A 23,169-nucleotide genomic window follows, 5' to 3' on the forward strand; every position below is an offset into this window, starting at 1 on the left:
ACACATGTATTTAGGTTTTAAAGGGACAGTCTAGCCTTCCATGGTATAGATAGGGCATGCAATGCAATTTTAAACACCTTTCAAATTTACTTTTATAATCAAATGTACTTTGTTCTCTTGGTATTCTTTGTTGAAAGCTAAACCAAGGTAGGCTCATATGCTAGTTTCTAAGTCCTTGAAGGGCCGCTTCTTATCTGCATTTTGACAGTTTTTCACAGCTAGACAGCACTAGTGCAGTGGGCCATATAGATAACCTTAGGTTTAGATGCAAGGTAATCACAAAGATAAAAAGTATATTAATATAACCATATTGGTTATGCAAAAGTGGGGAATGGGTAATAAAGAGACTATGGGGCCTACTTATCAAGCCGTCAACTGTGCTGCATTCGCCGGCACCAATACGCTCGCCTGACATTGCCTAATATCGCTGCCGCAGACCTGAATACGTTCTCCATATTTAACAAAAAAGCTGACAAAAAGCCGCGCACCAAGTACTCTTTGATAATTTCTTTTTTATTTTTTGTAATTTAGGCCTAGATTTAGAGTTTGGCGGTAGCCGTCAAAACCAGCGTTAGAGGCTCCTAACGCTGGTTTTTACCACCCGCTGGTATTTGGAGTCAGTCAGGAAAGGGTCTAATGCTCACTTTGCAGCCGCGACTTTTCCATACCGCAGATCCCCCTACGCCATTTGTGTATCCTATCTTTTCAATGGGATCTTTCTAACGCTGGTATTTAGAGTCGTGGCTGAAGTGATAGTTAGAAATCTAACGACAAAACTCCAGCCGCAGAAAAAAGTCAGTAGTTAAGAGCTTTCTGGGCTAACGCCGGTTTATAAAGCTCTTAACTGCTCTAAAGTACACTAACACCCATAAACTACCTATGTACCCCTAAACCGAGGTCCCCCCACATCGCCGCCACTCTATTAAAGATTTTTAACCCCTAATCTGCCGCTCCGTACACCGCCGCCACCTACGTTATCCCTATGTACCCCTAATCTGCTGCCCCTAATACCGCCGACCCCTACATAATATTAATTAACCCCTAATCTGCCGCCCCCGATATCGCTGACACCTGCATATTTTTTTAACCCCTAATCTGCCGCTCCGTACACCGCCGCAACCTACATTATACCTATGTACCCCTAATCTGCTGCCTCTAACACAGCCGACCCCTATATTATATTTATTAACCCCTAATCTGCCGCCCCCAATGTCGCCTCCACATACCTACAATTATTAACCCCTAATCTGCCGACCGGTCCACACTGCTACTATAATAAATGTATTAACCCCTAAAGCTAAGTCTAACCCTAACACTAACACCCCCCTAAGTTAAATATAATTTAAATCTAACGAAATAAATTAACTCTTATTAAATAAATTATTCCTTTTTAAAGCTAAATACTTACCTGTAAAAGAAACCCTAATATAGCTACAATATAAATTATAATTATATTGTAGCTATTTTAGGATTAATATTTATTTTACAGGCAACTTTGTAATTATTTTAACCAGGTATAATAGCTATTAAATAGGTAATAGTAAGTTACAAAAAATAAAAAATATTTACAAACATTAGAAAAATATTACAACAATTTTAAACTAATTACACCTACTCTAAGCCCCCTAATAAAATAACAAAGACCCCCAAAATAAAAAAATGCCCTACCCTATTCTAAATTAAAAAAGTTCAAAGCTCTTTTACCTTACCAGCCCTGAAAAGGGCCATTTGCGGGGCATGCCCCAAATAATTCAGCTCTTTTGCCTGTAAAAAAAAACATACAATACCCCCCCCCCAACATTACAACCCACCACCCACATACCCCTAATCTAACCCAAACCCCCCTTAAATAAACCTAACACTAAGCCCCTGAAGATCTTCCTACCTTATCTTCACCATGCCAGGTTCACCGATCCGTCCTCCGAAGTCTTCATCCAAGCCCAAGCGGGGGCTGGCGATCCATAATCCGGCTGAAGTCTTCTATCAAGCGGCGGCTGAAGAGGTCCAGAAGAGGCTCCAAAGTCTTCATCCTATCCGGGAAGAAGAGGAGATCCGGACCGGCAACCATGTTGATCCAAGCGGCATCTTCTATCTTCCTCCGATGACGAACGGCTCCATCTTGAAGACCTCCAGCGCGGATCCATCTTCTTCTTCGACGTCCAACTGAAGAATGAAGGTTCCTTTAAGGGACGTCATCCAAGATGGCGTCCCTCGAATTCCGATTGGCTGATAGGATTCTATCAGCCAATCGGAATTAAGGTAGGAAAATTCTGATTGGCTGATGGAATCAGCCAATCAGATTCCAGTTCAATCCGATTGGCTGATTGGATCAGCCAATCAGATTGAGCTCGCATTCTATTGGCTGTTCCGATCAGCCAATCGGATTGAACTTGAATCTGATTGGCTGATTCCATCAGCCAATCAGAATTTTCCTACCTTAATTCCGATTGGCTGATAGAATCCTATCAGCCAATCAGAATTCGAGGGACGCCATCTTGGATGACGTCCCTTAAAGGAACCTTCACTCTTCAGTTGGACGTCGGAAGAAGAAGATGGATCCGCGCTGGAGGTCTTCAAGATGGAGCCGTTCGTCATTGGATGAAGATAGAAGATGCCGCTTGGATCAAGATGGTTGCCGGTCGGGATCTCCTCTTCTTCCTGGATAGGATGAAGACTTTGGAGCCTTTTCTGGACCTCTTCAGCCGCCGCTTGATAGAAGACTTCAGCCGGATTATGGATCGCCAGCCCCCGCTTGGGCTTGGATGAAGACTTCGGAGGCTTGGATGAAGACTTCGGAGGACGGATCGGTGAACCTGGCATGGTGAAGATAAGGTAGGAAGATCTTCAGGGGCTTAGTTTTAGGTTTATTTAAGGGGGGTTTGGGTTAGATTAGGGGTATGTGGGTGGTGGGTTGTAATGTTGGGGGGGTATTGTATGTTTTTTTTTACAGGCAAAAGAGCTGAATTATTTGGGGCATGCCCCGCAAATGGCCCTTTTCAGGGCTGGTAAGGTAAAAGAGCTTTGAACTTTTTTAATTTAGAATAGGGTAGGGCATTTTTTTATTTTGGGGGTCTTTGTTATTTTATTAGGGGGCTTAGAGTAGGTGTAATTAGTTTAAAATTGTTGTAATATTTTTCTAATGTTTGTAAATATTTTTTTATTTTTTGTAACTTAGTTCTTTTTTATTTTTTGTACTTTAGTTAGTTTATTTAATTGTAGTTATTTGTAGGTATTGTATTTAATTAATTTATTGATAGTGTAGTGTTAGGTTTAATTGTAACTTAGGTTAGGATTTATTTTACAGGTAATTTTGTAATTATTTTAACTATTTTAGCTATTAAATAGTTCTTAACTATTTAATAGCTATTGTACCTGGTTACAATAATTACAAAGTTGCCTGTAAAATAAATATTAATCCTAAAATAGCTACAATATAATTATAATTTATATTGTAGCTATATTAGGGTTTCTTTTACAGGTAAGTATTTAGCTTTAAATAGGAATAATTTATTTAATAAGAGTTAATTTATTTCGTTAGATTTAAATTATATTTAACTTAGGGGGGTGTTAGGGTTAGACTTAGCTTTAGGGGTTAATCAATTTATTAGAGTAGCGGTGAGATCCGGTCGGCAGATTAGGGGTTAATTATTGTAGGTAGCTGGCGGCGACGTTGTGGGGGGCAGATTAGGGGTTAATAAATATAATATAGGGGTCGGCGGTGTTAGGGGCAGCAGATTAGGGGTACATAGGTATAATGTAGGTTGCGGCGGTGTACGGAGCGGCAGATTAGGGGTTAATAATAATATGCAGGGGTCAGCGATAGCGGCGGCGGCAGAATAGGGGTTAATAAGTGTAAGGTTAGGGGTGTTTAGACTCGGGTACATGTTAGGGTGTTAGGTGCAGACTTAGAGAGTGTTTCCCCATAGGAAACAATGGGGCTGCGTTAGGAGCTGAACGCTGCTTTTTTGCAGGTGTTAGGTTTTTTTTCAGCTCAAACTGCCCCATTGTTTCCTATGGGGGAATCGTGCACGAGCACGTTTTTGAAGCTGGCCCCGTCCGTAAGCACCGCTGGTATTGAGAGTTGCAGTTGCGGTAAATATGCTATACGCTCCTTTTTTGGAGCCTAACGCAGCGCTTCTGTGAACTCTAAATACCAGCGGTATTTAAAAGGTGCGGGGGGGGGGGGGAAAGCATGCGTAGCTAACACACCCCTTTGGCCGCAGAACTCTAAATCTAGCCGTTAGTGTTTATTTTTTCGTATAACTTAGTTTTTTGTAACTTTGTATTTTTTTAGTGTAGATTTAAATTACTTGAGTAGGGTTGGGTGTTTAAATATATAATATATTTAATTTAATTTGTAGTTTAATGTAATTTTAGTATAACAGATAGGGTAGATTAAATTAATTAGTTTAATATAGTTTAATATAATTTTAATATAACAGTTAGGGTAGATTATTAGTTTAATATAGATTAATTTAAATCTAAAGTTAAGTTTAAATTTATTATAAGATAGGGATGACTTAATATTTAATGTAAGGTTAGCGGGTTGTTAGGTTTAGGGGTTAATAGTTTAATTTAGTTTATGGCGATGTGGGGGGCTGGTGGTTTAGGGGTTAATAGGTTTAGTAAGTGGTAGTGATGTGGGAGGCCAGGGGTTTAGGGGTTAATAACTTTATTTAGTTGCGGTGGGCTCCGGGAGCGGCGGGATAAGGGTTAATAACTTTATGTAGGTGGCGGCAGATTAGGGGTTAAAGGGACACTGAACCCAATTTTTATCATTATTGATTCGGATAGAGCATGCAATTTTAAGCAACTTTCTAATTTACTCCTATTATCAAATGTTCTTTGTTCTCTTGCTATATTTATTTGAAAAATAAGGCATCTAAGCTTTTTTTTTATTCAGAACTCTGGACAGGACTTTTTTATTGGTGGATGAATTTATCCACCAATCAACAAGGACAACCCAGGTTGTTCACAAAAAATGGGCCGGCATCTAAACTTACATTCTTGCATTTCAAATAAAGATACCAAGAGAATGAAGAAAATTTGATAATAGGAGTAAATTAGAAAGTTGCTTAAAATTGCATGCTCTATCTGAATCATGAAGAAAAAAAAATGTGGGTACAGTGTCCCTTTAATAACTTTTATTTAGGTGGCGGCGGTGTCGGGCGGCAGATTAGGGGTTAATAACTTTTATTTAGGTGGCGGCGGTGTCGGGGCGGCAGATTAGGGGTTGATAAGTATAATGTAGGTGGCGGCGGTGTAGGGGTGGCAGATTAGGGGTGTTTAGACTCAGGGCTTATGTTAGGGTGTTAGGTGTAAACGTTACTTTTATTATACCATGGGAATCAATGGGATATCGGGCAGCAATGAACATAAGCTTTCGCTGCTTTCAGACTCCCATTGATTCCTATGGCATCTGCGGCCTACAGGGTGGCGGATTAAAAACCAGGTACGCTGGGCCGGAATAGTGGCAAGCGTATCTAGTAGATTTTTGATAACTAGCAAAAGTAGCCAGTTAGTGCCGAATTTGTATTCGGAACATCTGTAGTGACGTAAGCATCGATTTGTGTCGGACTGAGACCGGCGGATCGTATGTTACATCACAAAATTCTACTTTTGCCGGTCTATAGCCTTTGATAAATAAGGCGAATCAAGCTCTCCACAATTACGCTGTGGAATTCCAGTGTATTTGTGGTTGACAGCTTGATAAATAGGCCCCTATCTATCTTTTTAAACAATAAAAATTCTGGAGCAGATTGTCCCTTAAACAAGAAGAGATAATATAACCTTCTATATAAGTATTTTGTCACAAGTTGTCAAGCATTCACTTTGCCCCCTTGCTTGGGAATCCATGGTAGGCAGTTTAACTGCCCCTACAGAAATCTATTATGTGAAAGATTTGAGCAACTGCGATATCTGATAGGCAGATGTTAGTGTGCACTAGACTATTGCTCGAGCGATAAAAAATAACTTTGGACTTAATATGAGCGCAAAAATAGAAGAGCTATTCATTACACTTGTGAGATGTTTTGCACAATAATGCTTATATATTTGTACTCCCCTAGCCAAAAATGCTTATTTATGCATGATTAAATTACTTTGCAATGCACTTCTATGATTTGTTTTGCCTTTTTTTCCTGTAATTGAACTTTGAAATTTGTAGTGTTTCCAATCCCCCTAGAGAGGCTGGAATGCAATGGACCATATTACAAGTGGCAAGCTAATTTTTTATTGCTCGTGAACACTAACCGCTCTCAAGGTAAAAAGTTAGCACTGTCAGGTTAATATACTCAGGAATGCTAACTTCAGGGACTTTGAATATTGTGACCATGCCAACCACCTTTCCTTATAGACTTCTATGGGGCACGCTAAAGAAAGCCTTTTTCTTTTATCACTCACCAACAAACCTGAAACTGTTCTAGATAAACTGCACTAAAGCCAAAGGTGCATTCCTATATTCTTTACTTAGCAGAAAATATTATTTTTATATGTTATGTATGTATTTTTGTAAAATATATATTTATACCTATATATCTATATGACAATATACATATATATATATATTTTTTTTTATTATTTTTAAACAAAGCAAAACAATATATAAACTTGTTAAATCCCAATCAAATAAATGATAAAAACAAAAAAACAATGTGATGCACAAAGGGATATATTTAAGTCCCAGATGTAGCTGATATTGCTGTAGGATCCAGAGGATACCCCAGGAAAAGGGAAAAGATATACTGTATATAGTGAAGTCCTGTAAATAATAACATTTTGACGTACGTTTCGCCAATGACAGCTTAGCTTTTTCGAGAAACTCTGAACCAAGTAACCGCACTGAACAGATATTGTGACCATACGGTCTGTAATTGCGGTGGTTTTTGCGTTGGCGCATTCTCATGTATTTTGCCTGGTGACTTCACTTGTTATTATTCAATAAAATGGTTAACTTTTACCCATTTCTGAGTTTCCATTCGGAGTTTGAATATATATCTACTACTCCATTCGGAGTTTGAACCTATTTCCAGGTCTCCATTTGGAGTCTTCCTGTGCCTTTATATCTAGAGCTTGATTTTGAAGCTCTAGAGAATGTGAGTATATATATTTTAAAAATAGGAATGTGAAGTATTTCTATTTAAAAACAGCAACATTAAAACAGTTTAAAAATGATATTATGGTATTGCCTATTGCATATGTCAAGGTATGATATATATATATATATATATATATATATATACATACAGTATCTCACAAAAGTGAGTACACCCCTCACTTTTCTGTAAATATTTTATTATATCTTTTCATGTGACAACACTGAAGTGATGACACTTTGCTACAATGTAAAGTAGTGTGTGTACAGCCTGTATAACAGTGTCAATTTGCTGTCCCCTCAAAATAACTCAACACACAGCCATTAATGTCAAAACCATTGGCAACAAAAGTGAGTACACCCCTACATGGAAATGTCCAAGTTGGGCCCAAAGTGTAAATATTTTGTGTGGCCACCATTATTTTCCAGCACTGCCTTAACCATCTTGGGCATGGAGTTCACCACAGCTTCACAGGTTGCCACTGGAGTCCTCTTCTACTCCTCCATAACAACATCACAGAGCGCTCCCACACCTTCCATTTGAGGATGCCCCACAGATGCTCAATAGGGTTTAGGTCTGAAGACATGCTTGGCCAGTTCATCAACTTTACCCTCAGCTTCTTTAGCAAGGCAGTGGTCGTCTTGGAAGTGTGTTTGGGGTCGTAATCATGTTGGAATACGGCCATGCGGCCCAGTCGCCGAAGGGAGGAGATCATGCTCTGCTTCAGTATGTCACAGTACATGTTGGCATTCATGGTTCCCTCAATGAACTATAGCTCCCCAGTGCCGGCAGCACTCATGCAGGCCCAGACCATGACACTCCCACCACTACGCTTGACTGTAGGCAAGACAAACTTGTCTTTGTACTCCTCACATAGTTGCCGTCACACACGCTTGACACCATCTGAACCAAATAAGTTTATCTTGGTCTCATCGGACCACAGGACATGGTTCCAGTAATCCATGTTCTTAGTCTGCTTGTCTTCCGCAAACTGTTTGAGGGCTTTCTTGTGCATCAGCTTTAAAAGAGGCTTCCTTCTGGGACGACAGCCATACAGACCAATTTGATGCAGTTTGCGGTGTATGAACTGAGCGCTGACAGGCTGACACCCCACCCCTCTAAAGCAATGCTGGCAGCACTCATATGTCTATTTCGAAAACAAGACAACCTCTGTATATGACGCTAAGCACGTGCACTCAAGTTCTTTGGTCGACCATGGCGAGGCATGTTCTGAGTGGAACCTGTTCTGTGAAACCACTGTATGGTCTTGCCCACCATGCTGCAGCTCAGTTTCAGGGTCTTGGTAATATTCTTATAGCCTAGGTCATCTTTATGTAGAGCAACAATTCTTTTTTTTAGATCCTCAGAGAGTTTTTTGCCATGAGGTGCCATGTTGAACTTCCAATGACCAGTATGAGAGAGTGTGAGAGTGATAACACCAAATTTAACACACCTGCTTCCCATTCACACTTGAGACCTTGTAACACTAACAAATCAAATGCAACCGGGAAGGGAAAATGGCTAATTGGGCCCAATTTGGACATTTCCACTTAGGGGTGTACTCACTTTTGTTGCCAACGGTTTAGACATTAATGGCTGTGTGTTGAGTTATTTTGAGGGGACAGAAAATTTACACTGTTATACAGGCTGTACACTCACTACTTTACATTGTAGCAAAGTGTCATTTCTTCAGTGTTGTCACATAAAAAGATATAATAAAATATTTACAAAAATGTGAGGAGTGTACTCACTTTTGTGAGATACTGATAGATATAGTATATATATATATATATATATATATATATATATATATATATATATATATATATTTAAGAAAGGCAATAGATCCATCACTAGTGGGGATAGCTAAAGTTCATAATAGGTAACAGAGTGCGTGTCCGCCAGAGGGTCCTGTGTCACCTCTTACATATAAATCCAAAAGATACATGACAAATGGTGCCAGCACTGTTTCTTTAAAAGTTGAAAACCTTTATCGGGGTGTCATCATAGAAGGACAGCAATGTTTCGGGTCACACAGACCCTTAATCATGCTGTATATATATATATATATATATATATATATGTGTGCGTGTATCTATTGGGGCTCTCACTCAAACACAACCCATACAATCATAATATCAGCATGGTTGCAATATTCATTGAAAGTATTAGGTCCGCTAGAGTGATACCGTCCATACATAGGGGCCGATTTAACAATGTGCGGGCAGACATGATCCGATAAATGCAGACAGCATCTTAAGACTGCTACTTCTTAACTCCTGTTTCCAGCAAGCCTAAAGGCTCATGCGTAAACAGCTGCATATGGTTGAATATGGGGCTTGATGAACCGGCCGCTAAGTCTTCTCAGGTAAAACTGATTTATCATGTACTTGTAATATCAAGTTGCATGCTAACATGCGCCACTTGTAATCTGGTCCATTGTGTGTAATGCAGAGCTCTGACATTCCTACATGCTGCACAGTGATTGGCTCAATTGTATCTGTTCCTAGCTGGACACTGTAAATATGATTAACAATATTAAAGCATTAACTGTGCTAGAAGTAAGATTTTTGTGCTTGTTGGTTTACGTATTATGAGTTGAAAGTAAACTGTTTTCCCTTGCATGCCAACCCAATGAGCACAAAAAAGCCAAACTTAGAATATCACTTTCATTATAGTCAATGAAGCAAAAAAAAGTGGAAAAAAACACCCGATCGCATATTCTCAAGTATGCTAACCTGACATGAAAATATGAATATTTCACATTCCAATGTTCTTCACATAACATAATATGTTGTATTTATTCATAAATAAATATTTCTACATTTATCTGATGGTTATTGTTACAATATATATTTATACCTATATATACATATTTTATATAGGTATCGATGTATACAGATATATATATATAGGAATATCTATTTATAAGTACACCAAACATATTCTACTATGTACAGAATACTGGAATGTGAAATATTTACAGTAAATACATAGTTAAAACCTATTTAAAAAATGAATATTGCATAAACATGTTTTGATCTACTTAACTGCAAAGGGCTCCAAAGCACATATATATGTCTACATTTGTATACATATGTATTTATGTTTATATGTGTATATATACAGTATATATATATATATATATATATATATATATATATTTATATTTAAAGATATATATATATATACACATATAAACATAAATACATATGTATACATATATAAACATTTATATATACAGTACATACATATACATTTTTAAAGATGTACACTATATGTATGTATCTCTATGTTAAAGCCTTTTGCCTGCTTCTTTTCACACCTGAGCTCTCATATATTTGAGTCTTTATAACTTTTGCAATATTTTAATAATTTTTTTTAGATGGTGTTATTATGTGTAGTAAATGTTAGTGTTGGGGAGATGGATTTAATAACTCCTATGCCTCTCGGACTTCCGGTGGGCGGGCGAAGTGAGAGGACGCAAGGAAAGGAGCTCCTGATACAACGCTCCGAGACCTGACCTCTCACCATCAAAAACTAGCCCATTACCAGCCGATATCCTTGGCAGAAGCAGAGAGGCTGCCCGGACTTGAATCGGCTAGGAATTTTACATCAAATTCCCTCACCGTTGAAGACGCGGACAGTTGAAGAGGAAAGCAGCGGCAGATGCCGCCAAGGCGAGGGCGCTCTCCATACCACTCGAGCTAGCGCTGCAACAGATTAAGCATAAAATAAAGCCTACCAGAGTGTGGACGACACGACAGAGGAGAAGTGAGTTCCTTGTCGGCAGAATCGGCGCTGGAAGGTGAGATAGTCTAAGGTGGGAAACCGCCATTTTAATTTGCTAACAGTGACGCACTGAGACCCAGCGTAAGTGCAGAGAACTCTGGATAGCCCCAAAGATTAAAGGGATAGTGCATGTGAAAGACCCCAAAGACACTATAACACAGCAGGGGGCGGAAGCCCGTCATAGCGGCGATCCACACAGACAGTAAAGCCAAGGAACTGGGGACAGAGTACTGTTTGGGAAACAGACATCTCACAGCAGAATTAGGCAGCACAGCCCCCAAGCGCAGGTCCTGCACATACAAGACTATATACCCTCAATTCATAAACCTGCGGAAGGTGCATAGAAGATCTACACATACCCATTGACAGAGAGGATATACACAAGCGGGCATAAAGCTTACTATCACGCCCCCACATAGACCCGAATGGGTAATTCGATCTGACAACAACAACCTGCTATTTCCCCTTGAGTTGTGGGGGGAACGAAGGTGAGGCAGAGGGCACATAAAGGCCTCACTACTACAGTATCACGCCCTTATCGACATCAGGGGGGAGAACTATATACACACTCTATGGGACCTTTTTGAAACTACTTTGGAACTAATTTGAGAAACTGACAACTGCCACAAAAATGCAGTGCTAAAACACAAAGATCCCTATACCCCCACTCACCCATCATACTTCTGAATCTTTTAAAAGTTTTGGTTGTACCGGGCCTGGCAAACCCAAAGCTGCATATCTTGGTACAATAACAAGTTTATACTAACCAAATACAGTTGGTATCCTCAGCTGTCAATACCTTAGCCCTGTATGCAAAAGTATTATAACTATTACATTAAAAAAACGGACGCTATGGCCGGTAGGCAAAAAAATGCAGACAAGAAGAAAAACCAGGCAGAGGCTCAGCAGGCCACAGAGCTGGCAGATGATACATCTCATAGCGTGCTGATGGACACACACCCGATTGTCACACAAATCTCCGCACTGTTTTTGCCAAAGATTGATCAGCTTCGGTCGGGGATGGACTCCCTCACAGAGGAAGTCAAAACCTTTAATGGCAGATTGACAAGGGTAGAGCAAAAGATTGCAGAGGGGGAATCAAGACACAGAGAAACAGAATCCCAAGTCAACTTCTTACAGCAGCAAAATGAAAGGCTGTGGGCAAAAATCGATGATCTGGAAAACAGGTCGCGCAGAAATAACCTTAGATTGGTGGGGATCCCGGAGTCGCTGCCAGGCTCGCAGCTGGTGGAATTTGCAGAAAACACCCTTCCCAACCTGTTAAATATCCCTAAAGAATCTCTGCCATGCACAGTAGAAAGAGCCCATAGAATAGGAGACCAACGGAGACAAGGAGATAATAATCAACCACCGCGCCAAGTGATGGTGAAATATCTTAATTTCAGAGATAAAATAACAATACTACAGGCATACAGAAAGATGATCCCACTGGAGTATGAGGGAAGAAGAATCCTGATATTTCAGGACTACTCAGCAACTGTAGCAGCTAAAAGAAGAGAATTCACACCATTTTGCAAGCAACTCAATGAGAAGGGCAGAACTGCGGCCTTATTGTTTCCAGCTAGATTGAGACTACATACAGAGAAAGGCCCATTGTTCTTTGAGTCGCCAACTCAACTCAAAATACATCTTCAAAGAGAAAGAGAAAAGCAACGCAGAATAAATGAAGAGGAAGCAGTACCATGAACCAGAGACTCGGTTAGGGTCGAGCATGCCAGAAGTCATGGTTGTCTGCAGATATAACCATAGACACTTGTATCCTTACAAAGTGAGGGGGGGGGGATTATTACTAAATAAAGGTTTGCACAGTATTACCCACTTAAATCCTAAAGTGGGAGACAGTTTAAAGTTTTCAGGTTAAAAATTGAAACGTTTATATGCATTGTAAGACTGTTTTCTTGTTACTTGTTCATAGGTTTCTAAGCTCTGTTACTTCAAATATTGACTACCTGTATGCACTAGGGATAGAAAGCATAGGGGTAGCAAGGCAAGCGAGACAGGGATTATAAGGGCTTGAAGGAGTCTAGACGCTATTAGCTGTGTACCTTAGAGTTGAAGAAAGGAGGGAGGGAATAGGTATTAACCAGAAGTTACAAATTTATAGTTCAGGTGTTTACTGTCTAGGTCTTTATTTGTTGTTACCTGTTTGCATAATTTTTTGTGCCCTGTTTGCTGTCTGTTTCACACATTAACTCACTGCTTGTGCTAGAAAAAGGGCAGAGTCGTTTCTCCTCCGGGTGCCGCTAGGGGGGGAAGGGAGCTACAGTCCTCCGGAACTACAACGTCAGAGAGCCCTGGACATAGGGACCTATACAGTAAGGTACCGTGCACACAACACACCTGCCAGGATTTCCACCTAACACACACGTTAAACCTATAGGGCACTCTGACACCTTAGATTAAGATGAAACTGACTACATGGAATGTGGGAGGGATCACGTCCCCAATAAAGAGGAAAACTATCCTCAGACAATTGAATATTAAAAGAACAGACATTGCCATACTAGAGGAAACACATCTCTCTCAGAAAGAACACCAGAAACTCAAACAGGGATGGGTAGGGGAAGTTTTATTTACCACGTACGAGGGGAAGAGAGCCAGAGGGGTAGCAATACTTTTCAGAAAGGGCCTGGACTATTCCGTACTACAATCTGTAACAGACACGGAGGGGAGATATATCATAGTGGACATCAGAATAGGAGGCACACAGATGATTCTGTGCGGGGTATATGGACCACATACAGAAAAGAAAGCATTCTTGACCGGACTCCAGACCAAACTTCTGCAGTTTTCAGATCTCCCCATTGTAGTGGGAGGTGACTATAACATTGCACCATATACACCAGCAGACAGATTCCATAATCCACAACAGCCAATAAGACACACAGTACGAGACCAGGGCTCAAAAGGGGAAACACGCTTACTAAAAGTTTTTAGGAATGCACTCTCCCTAACAGATGTATGGAGGGATAGGAATCCGGAAGCCAAGGATTACACTTGTCTGCACCCAGCTAAAACAACACTGTCACGAATAGACTACTTCCTAGTTTCTAACTCACTATGTCCACGCATAACAGACATCAAGATAGACCCGATAACTATATCTGACCATGCCCCAGTTAACTTACACATAGAAACTAACCCACCTCGCAGGCAGGCAAATAGATGGAGATTCCCAGTGCACCTCTTTCATGATCTTAACTTGCAAAAATATTTAGTTGGGGAGTGGTTGGCTTATAGGGAATTAAATGCGCAGCACATCACTGATATATCTTTGTTTTGGGAATCTGCAAAGGCAGTCCTGAGGGGGGTGATCACAGCATATACGGCAAAGTTGCAGAAATCTCGAAGAACCAAAGGGGAACTGCTATTGCGCCAGCTCCTGAACGCTAGAAATCGGTTTTTGCGGTGCCCCACAGAACAAAACAGGGTCAAATATAGAGAAGTAAAAAGCCTTAGAGACACATACCTCACACAGACATCAGTCACAGCTCAGAATCGCTCCCAGGCAAAATATTATAGATACGGGAATCGTACAGGGAAGCTATTGGCCAGGATTACCAAATTAGATAGAAAACCAAACACCATTGTAGCTATCAAAGGAAAGGAAAGGTTACTTACATCAGAAGAGGAAATTCAGAGAGCATTCCAGGATTACAGGGAGTGCAGAATTATTAGGCAAATGAGTATTTTGACCACATCATCCTCTTTATGCATGTTGTCTTACTCCAAGCTGTATAGGCTCGAAAGCCTACTACCAATTAAGCATATTAGGTGATGTGCATCTCTGTAATGAGAAGGGGTGTGGTCTAATGACATCAACACCCTATATCAGGTGTGCATAATTATTAGGCAACTTCCTTTCCTTTGGCAAAATGGGTCAAAAGAAGGACTTGACAGGCTCAGAAAAGTCAAAAATAGTGAGATATCTTGCAGAGGGATGCAGCACTCTTAAAATTGCAAAGCTTCTGAAGCGTGATCATCGAACAATCAAGCGTTTCATTCAAAATAGTCAACAGGGTCGCAAGAAGCGTGTGGAAAAACCAAGGCGCAAAATAACTGCCCATGAACTGAGAAAAGTCAAGCGTGCAGCTGCCAAGATGCCACTTGCCACCAGTTTGGCCATATTTCAGAGCTGCAACATCACTGGAGTGCCCAAAAGCACAAGGTGTGCAATACCTTAGATTAAGATGAAACTGACTACATGGAATGTGGGAGGGATCACGTCCCCAATAAAGAGGAAAACTATCCTCAGACAATTGAATATTAAAAGAACAGACATTGCCATACTAGAGGAAACACATCTCTCTCAGAAAGAACACCAGAAACTCAAACAGGGATGGGTAGGGGAAGTTTTATTTACCCCGTACGAGGGGAAGAGAGCCAGAGGGGTAGCAATACTTTTCAGAAAGGGCCTGGACTATTCCGTACTACAATCTGTAACAGACACGGAGGGGAGATATATCATAGTGGACATCAGAATAGGAGGCACACAGATGATTCTGTGCGGGGTATATGGACCACATACGGAAAAGAAAGCATTCTTGACCGGACTCCAGACCAAACTTCTGCAGTTTTCAGATCTCCCCATTGTAGTGGGAGGTGACTATAACATTGCACCATATACACCAGCAGACAGATTCCATAATCCACAACAGCCAATAAGACACACAGTACGAGACCAGGGCTCAAAAGGGGAAACACGCTTACTAAAAGTTTTTAGGAATGCACTCTCCCTAACAGATGTATGGAGGGATAGGAATCCGGAAGCCAAGGATTACACTTGTCTGCACCCAGCTAAAACAACACTGTCACGAATAGACTACTTCCTAGTTTCTAACTCACTATGTCCACGCATAACAGACATCAAGATAGACCCGATAACTATATCTGACCATGCCCCAGTTAACTTACACATAGAAACTAACCCACCTCGCAGGCAGGCAAATAGATGGAGATTCCCAGTGCACCTCTTTCATGATCTTAACTTGCAAAAATATTTAGTTGGGGAGTGGTTGGCTTATAGGGAATTAAATGCGCAGCACATCACTGATATATCTTTGTTTTGGGAATCTGCAAAGGCAGTCCTGAGGGGGGTGATCACAGCATATACGGCAAAGTTGCAGAAATCTCGAAGAACCAAAGGGGAACTGCTATTGCGCCAGCTCCTGAATGCTAGAAATCGGTTTTTGCGGTGCCCCACAGAACAAAACAGGGTCAAATATAGAGAAGTAAAAAGCCTTAGAGACACATACCTCACACAGACATCAGTCACAGCTCAGAATCGCTCCCAGGCAAAATATTATAGATACGGGAATCGTACAGGGAAGCTATTGGCCAGGATTACCAAATTAGATAGAAAACCAAACACCATTGTAGCTATCAAAGGAAAGGAAAGGTTACTTACATCAGAAGAGGAAATTCAGAGAGCATTCCAGGATTACAGGGAGTGCAGAATTATTAGGCAAATGAGTATTTTGACCACATCATCCTCTTTATGCATGTTGTCTTACTCCAAGCTGTATAGGCTCGAAAGCCTACTACCAATTAAGCATATTAGGTGATGTGCATCTCTGTAATGAGAAGGGGTGTGGTCTAATGACATCAACACCCTATATCAGGTGTGCATAATTATTAGGCAACTTCCTTTCCTTTGGCAAAATGGGTCAAAAGAAGGACTTGACAGGCTCAGAAAAGTCAAAAATAGTGAGATATCTTGCAGAGGGATGCAGCACTCTTAAAATTGCAAAGCTTCTGAAGCGTGATCATCGAACAATCAAGCGTTTCATTCAAAATAGTCAACAGGGTCGCAAGAAGCGTGTGGAAAAACCAAGGCGCAAAATAACTGCCCATGAACTGAGAAAAGTCAAGTGCAGCTGCCAAGATGCCACTTGCCACCAGTTTGGCCATATTTCAGAGCTGCAACATCACTGGAGTGCCCAAAAGCACAAGGTGTGCAATACTCAGAGACATGGCCAAGGTAAGAAAGGCTGAAAGACGACCACCACTGAACAAGACACACAAGCTGAAACGTCACGACTGGGCCAAGAAATATCTCAAGACTGATTTTTCTAAGGTTTTATGAACTGATGAAATGAGAGTGAGTCTTGATGGGCCAGATGGATGGGCCCGTGGCTGGATTGGTAAAGGGCAGAGAGCTCCAGTCCGACTCAGACGCCAGCAAGGTGGAGTACTGGTTTGGGCTGGTATCATCAAAGATGAGCTTGTGGGGCCTTTTCGGGTTGAGGATGGAGTCAAGCTCAACTCCCAGTCCTACTGCCAGTTTCTGGAAGACACCTTCTTCAAGCAGTGGTACAGGAAGAAGTCTGCATCCTTCAAGAAAAACATGATTTTCATGCAGGACAATGCTCCATCACACGCGTCCAAGTACTCCACAGCGTGGCTGGCAAGAAAGGGTATAAAAGAAGAAAATCTAATGACATGGCCTCCTTGTTCACCTGATCTGAACCCCATTGAGAACCTGTGGTCCATCATCAAATGTGAGATTTACAAGGAGTGAAAACAGTACACCTCTCTGAACAGTGTCTGGGAGGCTGTGGTTGCTGCTGCACGCAATGTTGATGGTGAACAGATCAAAACACTGACAGAATCCATGGATGGCAGGCTTTTGAGTGTCCTTGCAAAGAAAGGTGGCTATATTGGTCACTGATTTGTTTTTGTTTTGTTTTTGAATGTCAGAAATGTATATTTGTGAATGTTGAGATGTTATATTGGTTTCACTGGTAAAAATAAATAATTGAAATGGGTATATATTTGTTTTTTGTTAAGTTGCCTAATAATTATGCACAGTAATAGTCACCTGCACACACAGATATCCCCCTAAAATAGCTAAAACTAAAAACAAACTAAAAACTACTTCCAAAAATATTCAGCTTTGATATTAATGAGTTTTTTGGGTTCATTGAGAACATGGTTGTTGTTCAATAATAAAATTAATCCTCAAAAATACAACTTGCCTAATAATTCTGCACTCCCTGTATTATTCGAACCTATATAACTCCCAAAGAATAGATTCAGATGCTAAGGAAAAGTTTTGGAGTGACTTGACACTCCCACAACTAGAAGAGGAACACCGGCAGATATTAAATGCCAAGATTCAGCCCTCAGAGATTGCAAGGGTGATAGACACACTCCCACTTGAGAAAGCCTCGGGACCAGATGGGTTGCCCGGGGAGTTCTACAAAATGATTAAAGAAGAAACGGTTGACACACTGGCTTTGTTATTCAATGCCATTCTAGAAGGGAGAGCTAATTTATCCAATAGATTCACGGAAGCCAACATCACAGTCCTCCCTAAGCCAGATAGAGATCCACTTCTAACCCAGTCTTATAGGCCGATATCCCTTCTCAATTCGGACTACAAAATTTTAACCAAACTTCTAGCGAATCGATTAGTGACACTAATCCCCTTGTTAGTTCATGAAGACCAAACCGGTTTCGTGAAGGGTAGGTCAGCGGTCAAAAATATGAGGAAACTTCAGCTACTACTTACACACTTCTGGAAACAGGGAGGGGGAAAAACACAGCATGATAGGGAAGAGGCCTGCCTGATTCTAGTAGACGCCGAGAAGGCATTTGATAAAATTTTATGGGACCATTTATTCACCACTATGGAGAGATTTGGGATACAGGGAGCCTTCATGAAAGCCATCAAAACAATTTATAGCAATCCCCAAGCGGCAGTCTTGGTAAATGGATCCCCTTCCAAAATGTTTAACCTTGAGAGGGGCACAAGGCAGGGATGCCCTCTCTCCCCGCTCCTTTTTGACCTTGCATTAGAGCCCCTGGCTATTAGACTAAGAAAGGAAACAGAGGGCTTAGAGATAAATGGGGAGGCTCAACATCTATCACTTTTTGCGGATGATATGCTGCTATACACAAGAGATCCTAGGAGAAACATTCCCAATATAACCAGGATCATTGCAGACTTCAGTAAAATCTCAGGATATCAGATAAAGAAAGACAAGTCTGAGCTTCTCTGGCTATCTAATAATAACCCGGATCTACCCCTAGAGGACAATTTCAAAGTAATCACACACACCTTTAAATATCTAGGAATCACCTTAACTAGAGACCCAACTCAATGGTATGGGGTCAATTTTAAACCCCTACTGAAAGAATTGAAACAAATGCTAATAAACTGGAATACACTACCAATAACTCTGTCAGGAAGAATAGGGCTAATCAAAATGATTTTGTTCCCCAAATTACTGTACACCCTACAGATGCTCCCGGAGCTCCTACACAAGCAGGACCTAAAAATACTAAATAGAGACATTATGCATTTTGTATGGAGGGGGAAAAAGCACAGATTAAGCTACCAGAAATTGACAGGAAGACCGGAGATGGGAGGCTTGGGACTGCCGAATATTGAGTTCTACAACTGGGCAGCAGGTGTCAAATATGTAATGGACTGGCTGACGGATAGGGAACACTTCACAAATGGCAACCTAGAGTCAGCTGACATCAAACCGTGGTCTCTCAAGATGTTACCACATATGACTCGTACTCAGGTAGAATCTATCCTGGGAGGGGAAACATTATTCAGTGGCCCGATACAGGCGTGGAGAAAGGTTTGTAGGGCTTTAGAAGTCTCACCAAATCACACTGTATTCCTACCACTGAGGGTAAATCCAGATTTCCCAGCAGGATTCACTACGAAACCCTTTAAACAATGGGACACATGGGGAGTGACAAGCATTAAACAAATTCTCACAATAGAGGGCACAGCAGTTCGCACATTTGCAGAACTACAAAGAGAGTATGGTATCCCAAATAAGCACCATTTTGCATATCTACAGGTGAGGCATTACGTACAAACCCTATTAAGATCAGGGGAACTGCCAGACACTAATTGTGACATATATCAACTACTAACTCTGACAAGGGGGGGACTGACCTCTATATCATACACCTATAAAACTTTGCAAAAACGACCGAATAAAGCTAACTTAACACACATTACGAAAACATGGACTGAACTACTGGGGCAGGATGTCCCGGACAGCTATATTGAACAAAGCTTTGTAAAAGTAAGAGAAGCCACCCTGTCAAATGAGATAAGAGAATCACACACCAAACTGATCCACAATGCATATATTACGGCAAAATTATTCCTCAAGTGGAAATATGACACAACAGGCCTGTGCCCAAAATGCTCCAATGACAACCCAAACATAATACATATGATATGGCAATGTCCACAACTTACAAAATTCTGGGGCATGACGCAAAGGTGGTTGGAGAGACATACTGGGGAAAGAATCAGATTTACACCCGAAATGGTGATATTCTTATATACACAGACAGTACATAAAAAACACGGGGCCTACATATACAACGTCATACTGCATGCTAGGAGACTTATTCTACAACAGTGGCTGGCCCAGACCCCCCCGCATTTAGCACAACTCAAAGAAGCCTTAAGACGACAGATGACTTATGAACAAATTGACACTCAGGGAGACATAATACGGAGAACGAAGAAGTTTATGACTAAATGGGAACCATTCATTAGATCACTAGACATTCACCACCAGAGACAAATCATTTACCCGTTCAAAGACTCAGACTATATACTAAATGCACAAATGAGGGGACAATGGAATATCTTTGACCAGGGAGGGGGAGAGCAGTTGACATAGGGCCCAGCTCTGAGAGGGAGGTTCCTTTGGGCGGCACCCGGGGGAGAGCTGACAGAATAGTATCCAGATGTTACTCAGTGTAAATATAACTTACATGGTGGAAGATGAGGGAGAGTGGAACAGGAAAGGTTCGAGTGACGATATGGAGGTTGTGGAGAGGGGATTGAAAAAGTAAAATCCATTGTGGTGGAGGGGACGAGTCATGTTTACATATTGTATTTCAATGTTTTTCTGTATCTTGTTATTTGTTGATTTGCCACTGTAAGCCACACTGGTATAAATAAAGTATTTAAAAAAAAACTCCTATGCCTCTCTTCAAACTATCTCCTTCCTAGATAGAATTATTAAAATGATAACAAAGTTGTGAGGGAAAGCAAAGCGCTAACAAAAAGCACTAGGGGTTAAAAATCAATGGCGGTGTCAATGAATTTAGAGGGCAGAATATATTTCTACCTATACATGAGAGTATGCAATGTACAAAATAATTTATATATACATTACTAATATCTAACACAAAGCGGAAATATTACCCTTTAGCCAAAAACAATCAAATTCAGAATATATAAATACATTTAAGAAAATAATCAAAAATACAAAAATAGTAAGATGTAATGACCAGTTTATTAAACCATATAGTATAAAATCTCTCAAATAATCTTAAAAACCAGTGTTGCAACACTAAAAAGGCTGTTTAGAAAAAAGGAATATTTTAAAAAACAAAACAGCGTAAAAAGCCACAAAAAATAATTATAAAAATTTAAATTTCAACACAGAATGCTGGTTAGAAAGTTTGACATTAATAATAAAGTTGAAACCATCTAAGAAGCGCTACTATGAGCGTATTGATAATCAAGATATTTGTTCATCAGAATCACAGCTTCATTATTTGAATCGTAACCATTGATGGTAAAAAAAGTTTAATCCTATTGTAACAATGTCTCTGTTCAATACATAAGTTTGTATCCAAATACTGAGAGTGTAATTGTATTTCTGAGAGTGTAATTGTATTTGTATTGTAACAGTGTCTCTTTTCAATACATAAGCTTGTGTCTATATCCTAAAATGATCAGTGCTTATTTACACTCCACTCCCGTAATAAGCAGCGTCATGTAATTGGGTTTTCTTAACCCCTTAACGACCAAGGACGTACGCCATACGTCCTAAAAAAAATACAGTTAATGACCGAGGACGTATGGCGTACGTCCTTGGTCTGGAAAGCAGCTGGAAGCAATCCTGCTCGCTTCCAGCTGCTTTCTGGTTATTGCAGTGATGCCTCGATATGGAGGCATCCTGCAATCCATCCTGCAATAACCCCCCTTGGCCATCCGATGCAGAGAGAGCCACTCTGTGGCCCTCTCTGCACCGGACATCGATGGCCGGTATCGTTGGTGGGTGGGAGCTTATGTGGGAGGCGGGTGGGCTGCCATCGATGCTCTGTGTGGAGTGGAGGGGGGCGGGATCGTGGGCGGGACCTACGGGCACACGCGCGTGCACGGGGGGCGGCGGGCGGGCGCGTGCACGGGGCGGGAGCGGGTGGGAACCGCTACACTACAGAAAAAAATGAAGTTAAAAGTAAAAAAAATAATAATTTTGTAAGTAATAAAAATTGCATCTAAGGGATCTGGAAGGGGTGGGGGGTTGGTCTTGGGAAGGGGGGAAAGCTACACTACAGGAAAGGGCATTTTTTTTTTTTTTTTTAAAAAGGCACATTTTTTACTAAACTGGGTACTGGCAGACAGCTGCCAGTACCCAAGATGGCACCCATTAAGGCAGAGGGGAAGGGTTAGAGAGCTGTTTGGTGGGGGATCAGTGAGGTTGGGGGCTAAGGGGGATCCTACACATCAGCATATGTAAATATGCTATAAAAAAACAACCAAAAAAGGCCAAATACCTTTTATTTTAGTACTGGCAGAGTTTCTGCCAGTACTTAAGATGGCGGGGACAATTGTGGGGTGGGGGAGGGAAGAGAGCTGTTTGGGAGGGATCAGGGGGTCTGATGTTTCAGGTGGTTGGCTGAGCTCTACACTAAAGCTAAAATTAACCCTGCAAGCTCCCTACAAGCTACATAATTAACCCCTTCACTGCTAGCCATAATACACGTGTGATGCGCATCAGCATTTAGCGGCCTTCTAATTACCAAAAAGCAATGCCAAAGCCATATATGTCTGCTATTTCTGAACAAAGGGGATCCCAGAAAAGCATTTACAACCATTTGTGCCATAATTGCACAAGCTGTTTGTAAATAATTTCAGTGAGAAACCTAAAGTTTGTGAAAAAGTTTTTGAAAAAGGGAACGTTTTTTTTTATTTGATCGCATTTGGCGGTGAAATGGTGGCATGAAATATACCAAAATGGGCCTAGATCAATACTTTGGGTTGTCTACTACACGCAACTAAAGCTAAAATTAACCCTACAAGCTCCCTAATTAACCCCTGCACTGCTGGGCATAATACATGTGTGGTGCGCAGCGGCATTTAGCGGCCTTCTAATTACCAAAAAGCAAAGCCAAAGTCATATATGTCTGCTATTTATGAACAAAGGGGATCCCAGAGAAGCATTTACAACTATTTGTGCCATAATTGCACAAGCTGTTTGTA

The 23,169-nt window shown here is 40.9% G+C and overlaps 1 pseudogene; it reads left to right on the plus strand.

Moving 5' to 3' along the window:
- Positions 1–20,666: 20,666 nt before the first annotated feature.
- Positions 20,667–23,169, plus strand: part of LOC128661463 (transcription factor ETV6-like) — a 28,318-nt pseudogene continuing 25,815 nt past the window's right edge.

This window comes from Bombina bombina, chromosome 5 (assembly GCF_027579735.1).
Source record: "Bombina bombina isolate aBomBom1 chromosome 5, aBomBom1.pri, whole genome shotgun sequence".
Classification (NCBI taxonomy): Eukaryota; Metazoa; Chordata; class Amphibia; order Anura; family Bombinatoridae; genus Bombina; species Bombina bombina.